This window comes from Chelonia mydas, chromosome 14 (assembly GCF_015237465.2).
Source record: "Chelonia mydas isolate rCheMyd1 chromosome 14, rCheMyd1.pri.v2, whole genome shotgun sequence".
NCBI lineage: Eukaryota > Metazoa > Chordata > Testudines > Cheloniidae > Chelonia > Chelonia mydas.
The window spans coordinates 20,420,011-20,427,198 of NC_051254.2; the positions used below are offsets into that span (position 1 = coordinate 20,420,011).

General features: G+C 45.9%; 1 non-coding gene across 1 annotated transcript; it reads left to right on the forward strand.

Moving 5' to 3' along the window:
• The first annotated feature begins 5,620 nt into the window (after positions 1-5,620).
• Positions 5,621-5,784, forward strand: LOC114022566. Its single transcript, XR_003566628.1, has one exon. It is a non-coding gene; the product is annotated as a U1 spliceosomal RNA (small nuclear RNA).
• Positions 5,785-7,188: the final 1,404 nt, after the last annotated feature.

Genomic DNA, 7,188 nt, shown 5'->3' on the forward strand with positions numbered 1-7,188 from the left:
CAGGTCTGCCAATCGCTTAGGTAAAGTAGGTGTGTCTGTGCAAATATGGTCTGCTCCTGAGGACTCTTCTCCCAGATGGCAGGGGAGAACTCATTCTGACCCTGGCTTACACTTGTACAGAAAGGAGAATTAATAACATCTGCATTTTCTCTTAGTATGCTAAATTGAGTCAGTGCCGTGTAATTAATGTGACCCAGCTTCCATCAGAGGACAGCAGTAAGAGGCACTGCCAGTTACCTTGCGTTAGTCAGGGATGTGTTACGAAGCCAGAGAGATCATTGTCAAGAGAACAGTACAGGAAAACGCTGATTCATGTGAGCTGAACAGTAGATTCTGTTGTGCCAACTGCATTGTTGTGGTCAGTTGAGTTAGTCTACCATTGCTTGTGCTAAACATGGGGACCCATGGAGCTATCACAGCTCAAGAAACCTCCATTCAGTCATTTCAACATCTCTGGCACCAGGCAAAGACTCAATATCTGTCAAAGCAGTGTTGCCATTTCTTGCAAGTCTCATGAAATTGTGCAATTTTCTTAAAGCCCTAGCTCCTGGGATCTGGTGGAGCCCATGCCTGGAATAGCAGGGAGGGCTGCAGATCAGGAATGAGATGCACCGTTAAAATGGTGAGGGAAACCAGAACTGATAAAGCACCTCAGCAGTGAGCTGCTATGGCAGAGCTGTGTGACTATCTATTCTATATTGTCTGCCTGCACTGGGGCTGGCTGCTGTGTTGTTAATCCCTTGATAACATGAGCCCTAAATTCACTCTCAGAAATATTCATTGTGTGTTTTAGGCTCCTTGTTTATCTGAATCCTTGGGATCTTTATTTGTGGTTGCTGCTGGGGAGCAGAGCCCAGTCTCTGAAACATGCAGAGCTCTGGGAGACAGCCAGCCACCATATGCCAAGATGTGCTTTACACAGGGCTGCCATGTGAGCAGGAAGATAAATTTGCCTCCATCTAGACTGAATAAACGTAAGGTGGAGGAACAGCCCGTTTTGTGCTGCGGTGGCTGTGCATTAGCAAAAACAGCGCCCGGCCCTGAAGGAAGTGGGTAATATTTTACTCAGAAAACCTGGGTGTTAGTGCTGTGACAGTAGGCTGACTTTTGAACAACATTGGATCACCCATCTCTGTTAGACCTTATTTTTCAGGGCTTGTAACTTCTAAGAGTATTGCCTTGAATGTATTTTCTTTGGACTCTGTCTGATTGCAAAGGGACGTCATCTCAAAGGAGAGAGAATGACATTCCTTGGACTTTCCACTCAGCACGTCTTTATTGAGAGGCTTTGACTGCCAATGTGGCCCAGAGAGGGCTTCATTGGTGCAGTCACTCTTTGGCCCTCTCCTAAGGGAGCAGGAGAATAAGCCATTTGTTTAGTGAAGTGTCTTCCATTGGATGGACTCTCGCAATGATGAACAAAATGATCTAAATCAGCATGCCCGATGCTCATGGACATCCCGCAGAAACGAGACAGAGAACAGACTCCCTAGTTTTCAGAGCAGATGGAAGGAGCCAAATATTCCCAAGTTGATAGACAGCTGGCCTCCAGAAATGTGGACAGTTGGCTGCTCGTGAAAACCTTCAAGGTACTTTGGAGCATATGCTTCCTTTCTCCTGACATGTCACATCTCTTACACTTAGATTTTTTCTGCTGGCCTCATTGCAGCATACTGTGTAGGTTGGCTAAGTATACAGGCCTGATGTTTATGACATGACAAATGAGGCAATGATTGAAGCTATGTACACTTTTGTTTCTTGGATATGTGCTAAGGCATATCTGAGCTGTAATGAGGCAGGTCAAGGCCTGGAAAAAAAGGCCCTAGCATGGCCGACTTAAGGAGCTCAATGCATTTAGCTTATTGAAGAGGAGGTTCCAAAGCAACTTCATCGTGGTCTGTAAGTCCCTATGCTGGGAGAAGATTTCTGACATTTAGCAAAAGTGGAACAAGAGCCAATGGCTGGAAGTTAAAATTAGAAACATTTTAAAATGGAAATAAGACACAACTCCCTTACAGTGGAGAAAATTAACCATCAAATCAGCTTACCAAAGGAAGGCATAAATTCATCATCGCTCTGAATCTTTAAATTGAGACTTGGCTGTCTTTCTAAAAGATGTGCTTTAGTTCAACCACAAGTAATTGGGCTGGGTAGTGCCATGCATCAGCGCACAAATAAGACTAGCAAGTAGTGCCCTGGAGCTTTTCCCAGGCTGGCCAGCCTAACCCAGAGGAGCAATGTGTCTAGACCTTACCACTTAAGAGGTTCATCTGTCCCATGTTTGGTCCTACAACAAAAGATATTAGTCACTCTGATGTACTGTGGGGTTCTATTGATTAGAGCTGGTTGGAAAATGGGCTTTTTCCCCCATAGAAAATTTAGACTTTGTCAAAAAAAAAATTGAAAACGTAACTATTTTTGGCTGAAGAACTAAGTACATATATTGATTAGAAAATGCTATGATGGTGCCCCCTCATAGTAGTCGTTCATGTGCCTCATTTTCCTCTGTAAGCTGGCTCCAAATTTGGATAACATCGCCCATGAAGCCCTGTTGTCCCCCGGGACATTTATGGGAGGTGGTAGCATCATGGGAGCGCCTGGCTACAGTGCATCATGAAAGGATGTAGTTCAGCTGGGGAGCCTGGCCCATTAAAAGAGAATGGGTACGTGAGGAAACCTTACTACAAGTCCTGTGGGGCACCTTGGCAGACTATCCAAATCAAAATATTACTGTTTTTTGGCTGAAACATTTCAGTGTTGGGTTATTTAGTTTTTTTATGAAAAATCAAAACATTCTATGGAAAGCCAGCACGTCTTTAAAAATATTAGTTTAGCTGGAAAACCAGTTTTCCATAGGAAAAAATGAACATTATTGATCTATTATATTTATAGAGTGCCAACCACCATAGTGCCTACGGGCTGCAGCTCCATTCAAGATATTTGACCAGGACATTGGAACATCAAAAAAGAGACTTACCTCAGAATACATCCCATGTGTTATAGTGCGCACAGCTCAGGTCACAAGACAGTTCACAAGACTTTGGAAATTTAGTCAGTGCGGTGTGGATACCTGCTTTCTACAGACATGAGCAATAAATCCAGCAGTTATGTACCTCACCACTGCCTCAATCCAAAGAGCTCCTCATCAGCGGGGCCATAACTGTCAATCCTTTGCTATCGTGTCAGAGCCCTACAAAACTGCACAGCAGTTTGTCCTTCAAGCAGGGATCTGCAACTGTTTCAATACAAGACCATTTTACGGTGTGCAGTATTTTTCTTCTGAAAGGCTTTGCAGAGTTAATGCAAGGTAGGCTATTGCATAAATCATCAACAAACAGCTAAAGGAAGGCTGCTGTTTTTTCCCCTCTTTCCCTGAGACATTGCTCTCAGTTCATCAGTTTTATAGCCGCGCCTTGGAATAGCTGAATACCTGACTCTACTTAAAAGTTTTGGATGCTCCATTAAATCTGGGCAGCTGCTGAGTCTGTCTGTCCCCTGTCTTGGCTGCAAGTCAGCATAAGGGATTTGGATAGTGTCATTTCATCTGAAGGGCTGTCTTGTTGTTCTGTTATACTGGACAACTTCTGGAAGCAGTTTTCCTGGGCTATCAAAAAGTTTGTAATAAATCTTAATAAGGCATCCATGCTATGATGAATTATCTGATTCTGTACTAGGATCTTGGCTTCTGTTCCCAGCAGAGAGAGGCGCAACCTCAAAACCCTGCTCCAGAACTGTTTAAACTGTTACTTCACTGTTTTATGATCTATCCAGAAGAAAGGCCATTACATTTACAGGCTGAGAGCTCCGGAGGGTTGGTCAGCTACTTGCGCAAGTCAGTTCCTAAGGCAAACTTCTGTTCTTAGATTAGAGGTTTCGCGTCAGTCCAAATCTAAGAGTTCTAGGGAGCATTACTCCCTGAAAAGGAAAGTGGATGTAAGCTGGGAAGCACAACAAGGTCAGGAGAAAATGTGCCCCATACATCCAAGCTGAATTATAATGCTTTGCGGTTTGGAAGAGCTGCTCTATTATTTCTATTTCAGTAGCACGTAAGGGCTTCCACTGAGATCAGGGTCCCATTGTGCTGGTGTAACCCCCACACCTTCTGGGTGTGGTGTTGTGTCCCATCTGGTGGCGCTGAGACCACTTAAAGAGAGAGAGAGATAAAACGAGTCTGGCTTTAGCTAACAGTCAGTTGGCTTTTAGTTCATGTGGTAGAGGCTCATGCACTAAGATCCAGAGGTCCCAAGTTCGATCCCTCCTGACAATGACCAGGGTCTGTCGGTGTTAAACTGGCCCTGTACAAACACATAATAGGAAACAGTCCTGGACATGAGCTGCTCACGCTTTAAACAATGAAAGTTGTATAACTACCATTTTATGATGGGGAACTGAGGCACAGAGATTAGGGGTACATCTACACTGCAATAAAAGACCCGCAGCAAGTCTTAGAGCTGGGGTAAATTGACTCAGGCTGGGGTTGCAGGGCTAAAAGTAGCAGTGTAGGCATTCAGGCTGCAGCCCTGGCTCTGAAAACCAGCCATGGTCTCAGTGGCTGGGCTCCGGCCTGCGCCTGACCATCTGCGCTATTTTTAGCCCTGCACAGCATGAGCCCATGAACCCAAGTCAGTTGACATGGGCTCTGAGACTTTCTGCTGCAGCTTTTTCTTTGCAGTGTAGACGCACTCAAATTGTCTTGCCCTAGGTCCCATAGGAAGTCTGTGGTGGAGTTGGGAGCTGTACCCAGATTTCCTGAGGCCCAGTCCAGTGCCTTAGTCACACAACCATCTTTCCTTTCTGCACTACGTTTTCTCAGCATTATTGTGATGCCTCTTTTTTTGCTGTCTGCTTCCAGCTGTGAGCAGACACGCTGATATATGCTCTTCTGGGGAGATTTCTAGTTGGAGAAGAAGCATAAAGTGCTAGAAATCCAGGAATTTACCAGAATACTCTGGTTCATTGAACTAATACTATTGTTGGTAGGGCTGACTGGAAAACAAGAATTCTTTCTCATGAAAACTCACAAGGTTTCATATTGGGATGACATTTGGCCCATCTGAAACTGTTCAGGAAAAAAGCAAGTGAGACTTCTGCTAGAATAGTCCAGTGGTTTGGGGCACTCAGCTGGAATGTGGGAGATCCAGGTTCAAATCCCTGCTCTGAGTCAGGCAGTGCACCCTACACTGGTGGCTCTTCTTGGGCTGGTCTCTCACGCTCTCCGGTTTTGGCTGGAGATTCCATCCTGGACCGGGACCTAAGAAACTGACACAAGTGTCATCAGAACAGATACGTTTCTGTGAAAAGTTTTGGTTTCAACAAATCAGCATTTATTGTTGGCAAAAATCATTTCACTAAAAATTTCCCAACCAACTCCTTCTGTTGTTTCTCAATTTGGTGATTCGTCTGTGATATGGATGCCTCTGGAAGAGGAAATGCCAAAATACCATGGGAACGGCTAGTTTTGTAGCATGTTGGACCTTATCCAGAGTGTTAGTACTTTTGTGTTTCAGTGCTGTGCTTTAGTGTTTTGGATTTGGTCCTTCCTGGAAGCGCTATGTGAGCAGAGGGGGAGGAACATGCAGTTGCAACATACAGTAGCAATTTAGGTGGGAAAGTAGCCTGGCAACTTAGCTGGCAGGGGAGATACTATGATCACAAAGGCAGTTTTCCCAGAGTGAAGTGCATCCATTGCACTGCGGGTGCGCTGACCCCCGCGATTTCCGCAAATGCGAGAAACTCGACTGCATAATTTGTGGTAGTGGGGGACTGCATTCGCGCTTTCCCCTGGCTAAAATAAAAAAAAAAAACCCCTAGTATCACTGCACTGCTGGAGTGTCTCCTGTTCGTGGCAGTTAGCATTCCTCATCCCTGGGCCATCAGTGGGTGAGATTGTGGGTAGCCCCAAGTGGGCATTGGGGAGTGCTTCCCGTTGCTCTCTAGTGACTCCTTCTGGCCAATGCAAGAAGCATTGGTGAGCCCCAGAAGGTGCTGCCATCAGCCCTGCTACACCAAAAGCTGGGTGTTGTGATGATGGAGAGGGAGGCACAAAATATAGTGCAGGCTGGAGGCCAACTCTGCTCCAGTCAGAGAACATCAGCAGTTACAGCACTGTCCCTCAAAGCACAACGCTTGCAACGTGGGAGGTACAGGACCCTCACCAACCACTGTAACCCACGTGGATTTTCACAGCTTGCTGATCACACCTCCAAACTTGGTGGGTCAGCTGAACATTTTAATTTTCCCTGTCACTCCAACTCAGGGTAGGGGGCAGGTGGGCTTAGTCATTGCACAGGTTCTGAGCTACCTGCCAAATGTTAAAAGTACTGGATACGCCATAAAAGCTAAAGGCCTTGCAAGTCCCTCCTGTTGGTTTGGAGGGGGGAGGGGATATCATCCGGCAGCATTCTACAAAAGCAAGACCCTCTCCTCTGACATTTGATGCGGTTTCGCTCAGTGCCCCTCAGCACTTCCCCATGAAACAAGCTGGCTGCTTTACGGCTTTTAACAGAGACAGGATCAGACAGCCTGGAGCGGCTGTATCATTAACACACGTGCATTGCCTTGTTGCAAAGGAGGAGTCCCCAGAGAACGATCCTCCACTGCAGGATCCTTTCACCAGATGGTGAATAAAGAGGGACTTTAGTTGGCTCCAGCTATGCCTGATTTACTGTCTCCCTCTAAAGAGTCCAGGATTGGGGATAAGCAGGCACACTTCATCCTATTGGAATGCACTTACTAAAGCCCCAGTTAAATGGAAAAGGTGAAGGCCCAAGCCAAAATGTTTCAGCAACTTCAATGTGGCTTGAAACTGGTATATGTGAAAAGGCTGTTGTGGTTGGAAGCTTTTTTTTATAATGGTTTTAAGAACACTTTGAAGTGAGCGGTTATGTCTGGTGATGGAGTCCCAGTGAGGTTGTCACAGAGATCCAGAGTCCTTTGGCAGTGACGGCTCTATCACTGGGGAACTTGGTGTAATTGTAGCCACTTGAGGCAGTAGATCCTGCCACTATGTGTATGGATTCTCCAGGATTTCCAGGTACAGGGGATTTGCAGGATTGGCCCCTAAGGGTCCCTACTGGTATGGCTGCTCTAGCCCCGTACTTATGTAGGGCATATTCCACTAAGGGACCCCAAAGCAGCAGCAGTACCAGGCGTACCTGGACTTTATCTGCTGGAGGATTTGGGGCAAAC